At 38.8% G+C, this 13,581-nt stretch overlaps 1 pseudogene; it reads right to left on the bottom strand.

The window, feature by feature from the left end:
- Positions 1-5,849: 5,849 nt before the first annotated feature.
- On the bottom strand, positions 5,850-13,320 carry LOC133547149 (gastrula zinc finger protein XlCGF57.1-like; annotated as a pseudogene).
- Between the last annotated feature and the right edge of the window lie 261 nt (positions 13,321-13,581).

Genomic DNA, 13,581 nt, shown 5'->3' with positions numbered 1-13,581 from the left:
GTACATTCATATACACATGAAGTACACACATGTGTAAGAATCATGTTAACCACCAAAATATTGTCTCGTTCTCCTAAAGCCAATATCGAGTATCCTTTGGTGAGCTGACCGTATCGTCACACCCTTAGTTAAAAGCACACCATCCCCATGACATGACACTTCCACGTGATGTAGAACAGTAGTCCCACATTTTAAACATACACACACATCTGAAGAATATTAAAATTAAATATATTTGGTGGGCCAAACAAAACGACTCGACGAACCAATGTTTGGTATGGGCGATATGACCTCAAATCTATATCCTAACAACAATATGTCACAATATATAATTTGATATATGATTGAGAATAGAATAATTTCAAAATAGGTACACAAGCTCCTAATTTGGCAGCTGACATATGCAGTAACATATTGTTCGTTTCTAATAGTATTATTTTGTCAAAACAGTTATAATTAATGTACTTGTTTATTTACTGTTAATATCTGGTTACTTTATTTGAGAAAATAATACTGGAAATGTAATATTTTACTGCATATTTCAGCAACTAAATTAGGAGCCTGTGTAGCCTGTTTTAAAATGGTTCTATCAGTAATTCTAAATGAAATACTGTATCGCAAAATCAATTTTAAACCATATCGGTCATCCATAGTAAAAACTCCTGTCGTCCTGGTTTTTGTTTATTTTCCTGTGAATAATGTTGTACAGAGCAGCGTGTTTGTGCGTCACTGAGATTTCAAGACAGTTCATACGATAACTTGTTTTTCCTAGGTACATGTAAAAGTACTGAATGCATTGTGTGACTGAGCAGAGATGCTGTGTTTGTCTTGCAGACGTCTGTGAAGAACATCTTCACCCTGAGCAACAGAAGTGGAGCTTCAGGATGCGGACAGAGGAGCCACAGCCCTCTCACATTAAGAAGGAAGAGGAATACCCACTGATACCCCATTTTAAAAAGGAAGAGGAGGACCCACTGACACCCCATTTTAAAAAGGAAGTGGTGGATCCACTGACTCCTCACTCTAAGGAGGAAGAGGAGGACCCAGTGACCCCTTACATTAAAGAGGAAGAGGAGGAAGAGGGCATCAGTCAGCCTAAAAGGTTGGAGGAGTTCCCAGTGACTGGTGTCCCTGTGAAGAGTGAAGATGATGAGGTGAAAGGTGAAAGTGAGGAGAGGGGAGGGGGGGAGCCTCCAAGCAGCAGCTCAACACAACACATGACAACAGAAGCTGATGGAGACCACTGTGGAGGATCACAAGCAGACAAGCTCTTAGCTCCACTATCAGATAGTGAGGACACAACGTCACACTCTCCTGACACTGATGATGAAGACTCTAAAGATGATAAGACATGTCACACTGACAACACTCACTTCACATCTTCTCACTCTCACAAAACCTTTAAATTCCATTGTCATCTGAAAAGACACATGAGAACACACACTGGAGAAAAAACTTTTTCTTGTTCACTCTGCAGTAAAGGTTTTACACAAAGTATCAATTTGAAAGTACACATGAGAACACACACTGGTGAAAAACGTTTTTCCTGTTCAACCTGTGGTAAAGGTTTTACACAAAGTCAGAGTTTGAAAAGACTCATGAGAACACACACTGGAGGAAAACATTGTTCCTGCTCAGAATGTGGTAAAAATTATACTCAAAGCCATAATTTGAAAACACACATGAGAATAGACACTGGAGAAAAACCTTTTTCATGTTCAATCTGTGGTAAAAATTTTACTCGAAGGCAAAATTTTAAAACGCACATGACAATACACACTGGAGAAAAACCTTTTTCATGTTCAATTTGTGTCAAAAATTTTACTCAAAGGCAATCTTTGAAAGTACATATGAGATTACACAATGGAGAAAAAAAATGTTTCCTGCTCAGACTGTGGTAAAAGTATCGTACTAAATCAAAGTTTAAAAGTACATATGAGAACACACACTGGAGTAAAACGTTTTTCATGTTCAATCTGTGGTAAAAATTTTACTCGAAGGCAACATTTTAAAACACACATGACAATACACACTGGAGAAAAAACCTTTTTCATGTTCAATTTGTGTTAAAAATTTTACTCAAAGGCAATCTTTGAAAGTACATATGAGATTACCACTGGAGAAAATAAAATTTCCTGCTCAGAATGTGGTAAAAGTTTTGTAATAAATCAAGGTTTAAAAGTACATATGAGAACACACACTGGAGAAAATCCTTTTTCATGTTCAATCTGCGGTAAAGATTTTACTCAAAAGAAGCATTTCAAAGCACACATGACACTACACACTGGAGAAAAACCTTTTTCATGTTCAATCTTTGGTAAAAAATCTATTCGAAGGCAACATTTAAAAACACACATGAGAATACACACTGGAGAAAAACCTTGTTCCTTCTCATAATGTGGTAAAAGTTTTGTCATAAGACAAAGTTTAAAAGTAAAAATGAGAACACACGCTGGTGAAAAACCTTTCATATGTTCAGTATGTTGTAAAAGTTATATAGAAGGACGACAATTAAAATTACACATGATATAGCACTCTGGGGAAAAACCATACTCCTGTTCAAGCTGCGATAAAAGCTTTGGTCACCTAAACACTCTTACAGTGCATATGAGAACACACGCAGGTGAGAAAGTGCTGAGTTGCAGTGTGTGTGGTGAAAGATTGTCTTCTAAGTAGCAGTGTAAGAAACACAAGTGTGCTGGTGAGAACAGCAGCAGCAAATGAAACTGCAGGATTTGAAATAAACTGTCCAGACTTTCATTTTGACTTTCTAACAACATCAGCACATATAACATGTGTGACATCATTGTTTGTCTAACAATCTGGTTAATATGCTTCTACATTTATAGATTAGACACTTCAGATTAGTGTGTTTATTACAGTCAAGTACATGAGTTAATACACACATTTGTGTACTTTGAAATGAACACAACAATTTGACTGAAAAGGTGAGAATAAACAGTACATACAATTATGTTACATACAATAAACATTGTATGTGTAAATATCCATAATTTACCTCTATACTTATTCATAATAGTGTTTTATATGTTTTTTGAAAAATGACGTGTTACATATTTTATTTTCTAATTGTAGATGATTCCATAGATGAATTCCTTTTATATGATGTACATATTTGTTTTACATGTGTTCATACCTTTGCTTTTGAGTACACATAAATCCCTCTTAGTTCATATTTACTGGTTCACATCTGAAACATCTTCTGGACCACTTCTGGAAGCATATTATTATTTACTTTATACATCATTTGAACAGTTGTCTTTTATACAAATCTTTTACTTTTATAATGTGTGATTTTTTGAATAATTTGTTGGGTCTCTAGAATCCATTTTATTAGTTGTCTTTATTACTCTCTTGTGTAATATGAATATTGTTGTGTGATTGTTTTATATGTATGTCCCCAGACTTTTATGCAATAAACAATGTATGTTTCAACTGAAGTTGGCTACAATAATTCTAGTTAATATTTGTATGTATTTTATTCTCTTTAGTATTGCACTCCATTGTTTTATTGTTTTCTTTATATGACTTACATGTAGTGTCCAGCTTACTTCATCATCTATATTAACTCAGAAAAATGTGACTACCTTTATTATTTTTATTTCAATATTATCCATCATAATTTGTGTTTTACATTTTTACAATCTCCAAATATGATATATTTAGTTTTATTGAAGTTTAGTGACGGTTTATTGATGTGCAGCCATCTTTTTATGGTTAAGTTCTCTATGGATAAAATAAAATGAGAGTTAAATCAAGCGGTAATGAAGATTATTATATACATAATTACACTCAGTAGTGACAATTAAAGACACTTTCATCCTGTTCATTTGAGCAAAGAAAAAGAGTAGACTGTAATATTCTAAACAATAGAAGAATATTAATATCAGCAGTCAATATTCCAACATGGTGAAGCTGAGCTATGGTAAAAAACATATTCAGCATTGAAGGCTTTATGAGAGTGATGTAATGATCAGAATCAGAAATACTTTATTAATCCCCACAGGGAATTTAAATTGTCAGCACTGTTATGACCATGTGTATATTAAATGTAATATTATATGAATACCATAATAAATTGGTACGTTTGGGGGATGTGTAATATTTTTTGTTTGAACATCCTGAATGTTTTTGTGCTAGAATAGTTTTAATTAGTAGAGAGTGAAACAAATGAGGCAGTAATGATAATAATGGTTTGTTTTAAGCCTGTTTATGAATAATTAAAGATAATTAAGATACCAAAATGTAGCTTACATCCTCAGTGAGCTGAACTCCAGCAGTAAAGATGAGAGAAATAATGTGGAAAGGTCAGAAGTCAAATGTTTCTTCAGGTGATACATGGAGCCTCTGCTGCCACCCCGCGGCCGTTGGAAAGAATGCATACATTTTGTTTTGACCTCCTTAAAGCTGCTTTTTACTTTCTCTCCTGTTTGTGTCCAAGTCTGTAGTGTGGGCCATAGGACAGAAGGAAGACATTTTGTTAATAGACTGTGGAGGGCAGCAATACACCTAAGATGTTCTACTAGTCTGCTGGAAATAGAAAAGAGGAGAAAGCAAGATGGCGTTGGATGGAGAAAGTCTAAACGTGGGCATTATTGTTCTGTATTTTTAATCAGTGCATACATGTGCACATATATGTCCTTTAATAGAGTAAACATCAAAAATAATTGTTTGTATCTGAATGCACTTTGTATTTAACACCACCATTCTTAAATATGTTGTTTGTAAGAATGTGGGTGTTGTTGAGAAGATGATGCAGGTGTTCTGTCCAATTTAGCTAACTGTAAAAATGTGTTACTTAATCTAGTTTATTTGTAAAATAAATTGTTTTCCTATATTATATTCTCCTCACTTTATCCAGACAGTCATTAGGACAAAAGACCCTGGGAGGAATTTGCCCTTTTAAAAAGGGAAACCTATTCACTGTGGCAGGACAATATCAAGATGAATTGATCACATTTGTATAATCGGCTACGAGGCATTTTATTCTCATTGTACAGCACTTATCTTTGGGCTGATACTGATACTGATACTGATACTGTGTTGACCAGTTTGATGATTGAATGTCCAGTACTGTAGAAATGTGTTTGGATATGACAATCCCTTTATTCCAAGCTATCAAAATGAATTGAAAAGTAGGTTCTAGAACATTATGTATGCTGACCTTGGCTTGAATGGCACATTGTCACAGCAGTGAGACCTGACCACACACCACACCACACGCTCCAAAACTGTTTGTCCTCCATGCAATCACCCCCCAGTGTTCCCAGCTGAACACAATTAAAGGAGGCTACCATGGCAACCGCACCATAGCAACAGTCCCATCCCTGTCGACACTTCCTGCTTCTCCACAGGAAGTGGGCGGAGCAATCTGCAGAAAGGGAAATTCAGCATGAACTGAAGCCAGCAATCAATCAGAGAAAACTAAATAAAAACAATATAAGCAAATAAGGAAATTTGGCTCCTACAGTCAGTTTTCGTCTTTTGGTGCAGTTGACCTTGTTCTTACATTTCTCCTTCCTCCTAGAGTTCCTGTGTTGCCTTTGTGGGCGGAGTTGTGGGACGTGCACAGCTGCTTCCAATTGACCCTGGTGCTACTTAAGCAGCACCTTGACAGCTGGATGGCACTCGGCGATTCTACTCCACGCCAGTTGATTCTATGCTTTGAGTATTTTGCTACCTTGGCCATTCCCAGTGCCATCCATCTTGGTGTTGTTTTGTAGTGTGCACGTCTTGTAACTCCAAACCAAGTTTAGTTCATTTTTGTATATATGTATCTTTTGTTATTTTGTCCACAATACACATTTTGTCTTCTCTGTTTCGCACTGTCGCTTTTTGTTTCCTCCTGTTTGGATTGTTTTTGTGAGTAGATTTCCGCAGTAAAAGAAGTGTGACCAGCACTCTGACAGAAGGAGTTCCTCCAAAACGCAACACCCTTTGGCGGACAAGTATGTGATTAAATGCTATACATATAAAATGAAAGAGACAAGTGGTAGAACAAATGGATGGATGTACAGTAAAGCTCTGTGGGATGATGTACATAATTAACTTTTCCCAAACATTCCAAACGTTCCCATGTTTTCTGAAATTGATAATGTTTGAGGAATTCTAAAAAAGGGGGATAAATCATGAACAACTTTAAAAAACACTTGTCATGTGTAGTACTTGACTGAAAAAAGGTAATAATCTAAAATATCTCATCTATAAATCTTAGAAACTATGTGCTGATGTTTTTAGAAGGTCAAAGTTAAAGTCTGGACAGTTTATTTCAAATCCTGCAGTTTCATTTGCTGCTGCTGTTCTCACCAGCACACTTGTGTTTCTTACACTGGTACTTAGAAGACAATCTTTCACCACACACACTGCAACTCAACACTTTCTCTCCTGGGTGTCTTCTCATGTGTCTTTTCAAATGCTGACTTTGTAAAAAACTTTTACAACATACTGAACATGTAAAAGGTTTTTCTCCAGTGTGTGTTCTCACGTGTTCTTTCAAATAGTGCCGTTGCGCAAAATATTTACTGCAGATTGAACAGGAAAAGGTTTTTCTCCAGTGTGTATTCTCATGTGCTTTTTGAAATTTTCCCTTCGAGTAAAATCTTTACCGCAGATTGAACATGAAAAAGGTTTTTCTCCAGTGTGTGTTCTCATGTGTCTTTTCAAATGTGGCCTCTGAGTAAAATCTTTACCACAGATAGAACATGAAAAAGGTTTTTCTCCAGTGTGTGTTCTCATGTGTACTTTTAAATCTGGCCTCTGAGTAAAATGTTTACCGCAGTTTGAACATGAAAAAGGTTTTTCACCAGTGTGTGTTCTCATGTGTCTTTTCAAATGTTGACTTTCTCTAAAACCTTTACCACAGATTGAACAGGAAAAAGGTTTTTCACTGGTGTGTGTTCTCACGTGTTCTTTCAAATAGTGCCGTTGCGCAAAATATTTACTGCAGATTGAACAGGAAAAGGTTTTTCTCCAGTGTGTATTCTCATGTGCTTTTTGAAAATTTCCCTTCGAGTAAAATCTTTACCGCAGATTGAACATGAAAAAGGTTTTTCTCCAGTGTGTGTTCTCATGTGTACTTTCAAATGTGGCCTCTGAGTAAAATCTTTACCACAGATAGAACATGAAAAAGGTTTTTCTCCAGTGTGTGTTCTCATGTGTACTTTTAAATCTGGCCTCTGAGTAAAATGTTTACCGCAGTTTGAACATGAAAAAGGTTTTTCACCAGTGTGTGTTCTCATGTGTCTTTTCAAATGTTGACTTTCTCTAAAACCTTTACCACAGATTGAACAGGAAAAAGGTTTTTCACTGGTGTGTGTTCTCATGTGTACCTTCAAATTGATACTTTGTGTAAAACCTTTACTACAGAGTGAACAAGAAAAAGGTTTTTCTCTAGTGTGTGTTCTAATATGTATTTTCAAACTCTGATTTTGTGTAAAACCTTTACCACAGGTTGAACAGGAAAAACGTTTTTCACAAGTGTGTGTTCTCATGTGTACTTTCAAATTGATACTTTGTGTAAAACCTTTACCACAGATTGAACAAGAGAAAGGTTTTTCTCCAGTGTGTGTTCTCATGTGTGATTTCAGACGACAATGGTATTTAAAGGTTTTGTGACAGTGAGGACATGTGAAGTGAGTGTTGTCAGTGTGACATGTCTTATCATCTTTAGAGTCTTCATCATCAGTGTCAGGAGAGTGTGACGTTGTGTCCTCACTATCTGATAGTGGAGCTAAGAGCTTGTCTGCTTGTGATCCTCCACAGTGGTCTCCATCAGCTTCTGTTGTCATGTGTTGTGTTGAGCTGCTGCTTGGAGGCTCCCCCCCTCCCCTCTCCTCACTTTCACCTTTCACCTCATCATCTTCACTCTTCACAGGGACACCAGTCACTGGGAACTCCTCCAACCATTTAGGCTGACTGATGCCCTCTTCCTCCTCTTCCTCTTTAATGTGCGGCGGCTCTTGGTCCTCCTCTTCCTCTTTAATGTGAGGGCTCAGTGGATCCACCGCTTCCTTTTTAAAATGGGGTGTCAGTGGGTCCCCCTCTTCCTCTTTAAAATGGGTTATTAGTGGCTTCTCCTCTTCCTTTTTAAAATTGGGGGTCGATGAGTCCTCTTCTTCCTCTTTGATGTGAGTGGTCAGTGGGTCATCCTCTTCCGCTTTAAAATGGGGGATCAGTGGGTGTTTCTTTTCCTTTTTAATGTGGGAGGGCTGTGGCTCCATCCTGAAGCTCCACTTCTGTTGCTCAGGGAGAAGATGTTCTTCACAGACGTCTGCAGGCCACAAGAAGACAAACACGTTTTAGAAACATCCATCTGTGCTCAGTCACACAATGCATTCAGTACTTTTACATGCACTTAGGAAAAACAAGTTATCGTATGAACTGTCTTGAAATCTCAGTGACGCACAAACACGCTGCTCTTTACAACATTATTCACAGGAAGGAAAAACAAACCAGCACAACAGGACTTTCTACAATGGATAGACGGTTGATGGTTTAAAATTGATTCTGTCATATATTATTTCTTATAGAATTATTAATAGAACCGTTTTAAAACAGGCTACACAGGCTCCTAATTTAGTTGATGAAATATGCAGTAAAATATTTCATCATTTCCAGTATTATTTTCTCAAATAAAGCAACCAGATATTAACAGTAAATAAACAAGTACATTAATAATAATTGTTTCGCCAAATTAATACAATTAGAAATGACACAATATGTTACTGCATATGTCAGCTGCCAAATTAGGAGCTTTTGTAACCCATTTTGAAATTCTTTTATTAGCAATCATATACCAAATGATATATCGTGACATATATTGTTATTAAGATATAGATTTTAAGTCATATGGCCCATACCAAACATTGTTTCCCCGAGTCATTTTGTTTGGCCCACCAAATATATTTATTTTTATATTCTTTAGATGTGTGTGTATGTTTAAAATGTGGTACTACTGTTCTACATCACGTGGAAGTGTACATTTAAACCAATGTGGGTGGCACTGGGAGCAGGTGGGTAAAGTGTCTTGCCCAAGGACACAATGGCTCGGATGGCAGAAGCTGGGATTGAACCTGGAACCCTCAAGTTGCTGGCATGGCCGCTCTACCAACCGAGCTATACTGCCAGGCCACCTTAACAACATCAACACATTACCCACCGCCTAAACTAAAGTCTTAAAAAAACCAAAACATTTTTTGTTTTTTTGTCCTGTCCGGCTTCTCAGGCAAATCATATAGTCGATGTAGATGCCCATATCGCATGTTCACATTTACTTTACAAAAGAGAAGTGTAGGATACTTCTCTTGTTGCCTTATTTGTATTTGACTTCATTAGACGTATTGATATTATCATTTTGTGCTAAACTAAAGTCTTAACAAGCTGGTACGCTTCGTACTGCCTCTGTCTCTGTCACTATGTCTCTGCAGCCCCCAGCATTGTCCCACCCACACAACCATCTGATTGGTTACAGGCAAAGCGGTAAGAGCCAATCAGCAGTGCGTATTCAGAGTGCATGGAATCAGGGCTCATGGCAGAGGCAGGCAGAGAGGAGAGACGGTGCATGTTAGCAGAAAGGTGTTCAGCAGGTGAGCATAATGCAGCGGACGATCCCCATATCATAATAAACACCTCCCAGTCAACTACTTGTAACATCACTATGAGCCCGTTGACGATCTGGAGGTATAGGCGGTAGCTCAGCTCGCTCACAGTCCTCGAGGTGAAGGCTGATTAGCTTTTAGCGTAACGTTAGCTCATTTTGCGATGTGTGCGTGCGTGCGTGCGTGTGTGTGTGTGTGTTACGGACAGTAAAGCCCTGTCTGTCTGAGAGAAAGACAAGCATTATTGACCGATAGTTAACATCTAAGTTATTTCACTTAACCTTTTTCTGTGTTGACGCAGCAAAAAGTCAGTGAGTCCTACTCTTCCTCTTTATTGTGAGCGGAGCTGTGACTCCTCTTTCTCTGTAAGGTAAGGGAGGGCTGTGATTCATTTGTCTCCTTAATGTGAGAGCTATCTGGCTCCTCCTTCCCTTTAATGTGGGGTTGCTTTGAATCCTCTTCCTCTTTAATCTTGGGGTACTGCAGAACCTCCATTTCCTTTTTAATACAAGGGGTTGTGACTGATTCTGCTCCATCCTTGAGGTCCGCTCTTGCTGCTCAGGGAAATGTTCTTCAATACACAAGTTAGACGAACAAATGCTTTAGAAAAGTCCAGATTTACCCAGTCACATGACACTTTGTCCTGCATATATTCTGATAATGTCTCTGAGGATCTCATCAGTCCCCACGTTGACATTCAAGATGTCAAAACTATGCCGTACATCAGGGAAGCAATACAAAAACTCATGAAAAAAATAAACACAGCAGTAAAACACTTACATACAAACAAGACAGCTGCTTGTACACCCGAAAGAGAACAAAGAACAGTGTCTAAGAGGAGCATCAACATTTGCATTTAAACTGTAAAATCCTGTTTATGATTTATTTACTCTACTTATTTAAATATGAACATTTTCCTTTAGGAAACTTTTACGATTTCTGTGTTGTTGTAGCTTGTATGCTGCAATTCCCCCCCCCCAAGATGGCGACCCTGTAGTGGCTGCTGTTGGCAGGAGCTCTGTGCTCTTGTGTCATCCTTTTGTGTTTCCATCTTCTTTTCATGTGTTTATATACATATGCATATATATATATATATATATATATATATATATCCATCCATCCATCCATGGATGGATATATATATATATATATATATATATATATATATATATATATATATATATATATATATATATGTATATATATATATATATATATATATATATATATACACATATATATATATATATATTTTTTTTTGCCTTTTGGTCCGGACCCTTTGGGACTGTGTGACAAGGGGTGGCACTTTCGTGACTTCTGCGAAGCTTTTTTGTGGACTTCTGGATCTGCCTCCTTGGAGCGTTTTGGCCATGGAGACCAGCTGCTGGGTCTCTGCCACACCAGAATCCGTTTGGAGAGACTGGAGGAGATGCAGATGAAGAGACAGGACTGCGGAGCTAGCACTGAGCGCCGGGACGGAAAAGCTTCACAGTGTCTTGGCTGAATGAGCAGGTATCGGACACCTCGGTCTCTTTGGACGTATCCTCACTCATCCATCCGGACTGGACACTGGCCGAGACTTGGTCGGCGGCCGAGAGTGGAGTCGGCTCTCTTGGTTGCTTTGTTGGGTCTGCTCCCGTCTCTGGCCAAGCTCCCTTCACCCCAGCAGACGATGGCGTGGGACACCGCAAAAGCCACCACAGTGTATATGTTTCTTTTACTTTTTATTCATGTATGAATGTAGAAGTGGCTGGTTGCATCAGCTCTGCTCTTTTAATGTCCTTTGTCTTCTTTGATGTTTCCCTCTTACACATGAAAGAGGGATGTATGCTAGGGCTATAAGTAGTTTTTTTCCCTTGGCCTCAGTCTGGACCCCCTCTCCAGGGGCCCAGGCTGAGACCGATTTTTAATTTTTTCTCACATTGCCCCCACTTGTTTACATGTATGTATCTCACCTTTTTTGCAAGGGGCGCCGCAAGTTGGCAGACCCGTCAGCGATCCTGTTCTGTCTCCCTGGAATGTTTGTCTGACCTTGAATGGGATTCTGCTGAAAATGTTTATTTCCCCTCAGGGATTAATAAAGTATGTCTGATTCTGATGTTTGATATCAACAAAACATAGCTAATTAGTAGAAATGAACTAGATTAAATCATCTCTCAAAGGTGTTGAGACATTGCTGGACAGCGGAGAAGTAACTAAATCCAAATAAAAAAATGATTTTATTTTTTTATAAGATATTTAGACTTAGACTTCCTTTTTATTGTCATTCAAAGTTGAACTTTACAGTACAAATAAGAACGCAATTTTGTTGAATTATCTCTTGGTAGTGCAGGATAAAAAAAACAATAAGGTGCAGATATACAGTTGTGATCCAAATTATTAAACCGCCACACAATTTTGGTGTTTTAGAAAGTTGGACATTTATTCCGTATTTTGTTTATAGTCATATCAAATAAAGATGTTTCAAATAGATAAATGCAACTCAAATCGTAACACTGTATTTTACAAAATACCAAAAAAGGACATTTTTCTTAATATCTCATTGACAAAATTATTCAACCCCTTGCAGATCATAACTCTTAAGAACAGAATTTGAATAAGGTCTTTTCAATCAGGTGTTGAACACACCTGTAGATGTGATTAGAACCATAACGAGCAACAATTAAAGTGATTGAAAAAGACTGACGCTCAGCTTCTTGTAGATGGTCAATGGTGTATTTGCAACATGGTGAAGTCCAGGGAGTGGTCAAAGAAGTCAAGAGAGGAGGTCATTTCTCTTCATAAGAAAGGATATGGATATAAGAAAATAGCAAAGACATTACACATTCCAAGAGACACAGTTGGGAGCATAATTCGCAAGTTTAAAGCTAAAGGCACAGTGGAAACACTACCTGGGCGTGGTAGAAAGAGGATGCTGTGTGCGTACAGTGGTGAAAAACCCCCGGGTAACAACTGAGGAACTACAACAGGACATTGCAGAGGGGGGAACGCAGGTTTCGTCCCAGACAATAAGGCGCGCACTACGAGATGAAGGCCTCCATGCCAAAACTCCCAGGCGCACCCCACTTCTGACTACCAGGCACAAGAAAAATTGACTCCAGTATGCCAAAAAATCATCTGGACAAACCCCAAATATTTTGGGAAACTGTTCTATGGAGTGATGAGACAAAACTGGAACTCTTTGGGCCTATGAATCAACGTTATGTCTGGAGGAGAAAAAAATGAAGCTTACAAAGAGAAGAACACCATTCCTACTGTTAAGCATGGTGGGGGGTCAATCATGCTCTGGGACTGTTGCTCTGCCTCAGGTACCTGATAATCTTTTCCGTCGTCCTCACCACTCTCTGGAGAGACTTCCAGTCTGAGCCATTGCAGGCTCCAGTCCAGACAGAGATGCTGTTGGTCAGCAGGCTCTCTATAGTTCCTCTGTAGAATGTGCTGAGAATGGGGGGAGGGAGCTGTGCTCTTTACATCCGACGCAAAAAGTGCATGCGCTGCTGAGCTCTTTTTACAAGATCTCCGGTGTGTAGGGACAAGGTTATATTGTCAGTAATCTGCACCCCCAGGAACTTGGTGCTGCTTACCATCTCCACCGCTGTGCCGTTGATGAAGAGTGAAGTGTGGCTGGACCGGTGCTTCCTGAAGTCAACGATGATCTCCTTGGTCTTGTCGACGTTCAGGACCAGGTTGTTGGTTCTGCACCAGTCAACCAGATGTGTCACCACCTCCCTGCGAGATGTTGAAGATGTCTGTGAGAACCCCCGCCAACTGGTCTGCACATCCCTGAAGCACCTGGCCCGGAATGTCATCAGGTCCGGGGGTTCACTTTCCTCAGGGTATTCAGGACATCTGCTGTGTCCAAGTTGAGCGGCTGCTCATCAGAGTGAGGGGTGTTTTTTCTCGCCGGAGTGATGGATTTTCTCGCCGGAGGGGTGTTAAGTGCCTCAAACCTTTCAAAGTAGTT

This window comes from Nerophis ophidion, unplaced genomic scaffold, assembly GCF_033978795.1.
Source record: "Nerophis ophidion isolate RoL-2023_Sa unplaced genomic scaffold, RoL_Noph_v1.0 HiC_scaffold_75, whole genome shotgun sequence".
In the NCBI taxonomy this organism is placed as follows: Eukaryota; Metazoa; Chordata; class Actinopteri; order Syngnathiformes; family Syngnathidae; genus Nerophis; species Nerophis ophidion.
This window is presented reverse-complemented; position numbering and strand designations above follow the sequence as displayed.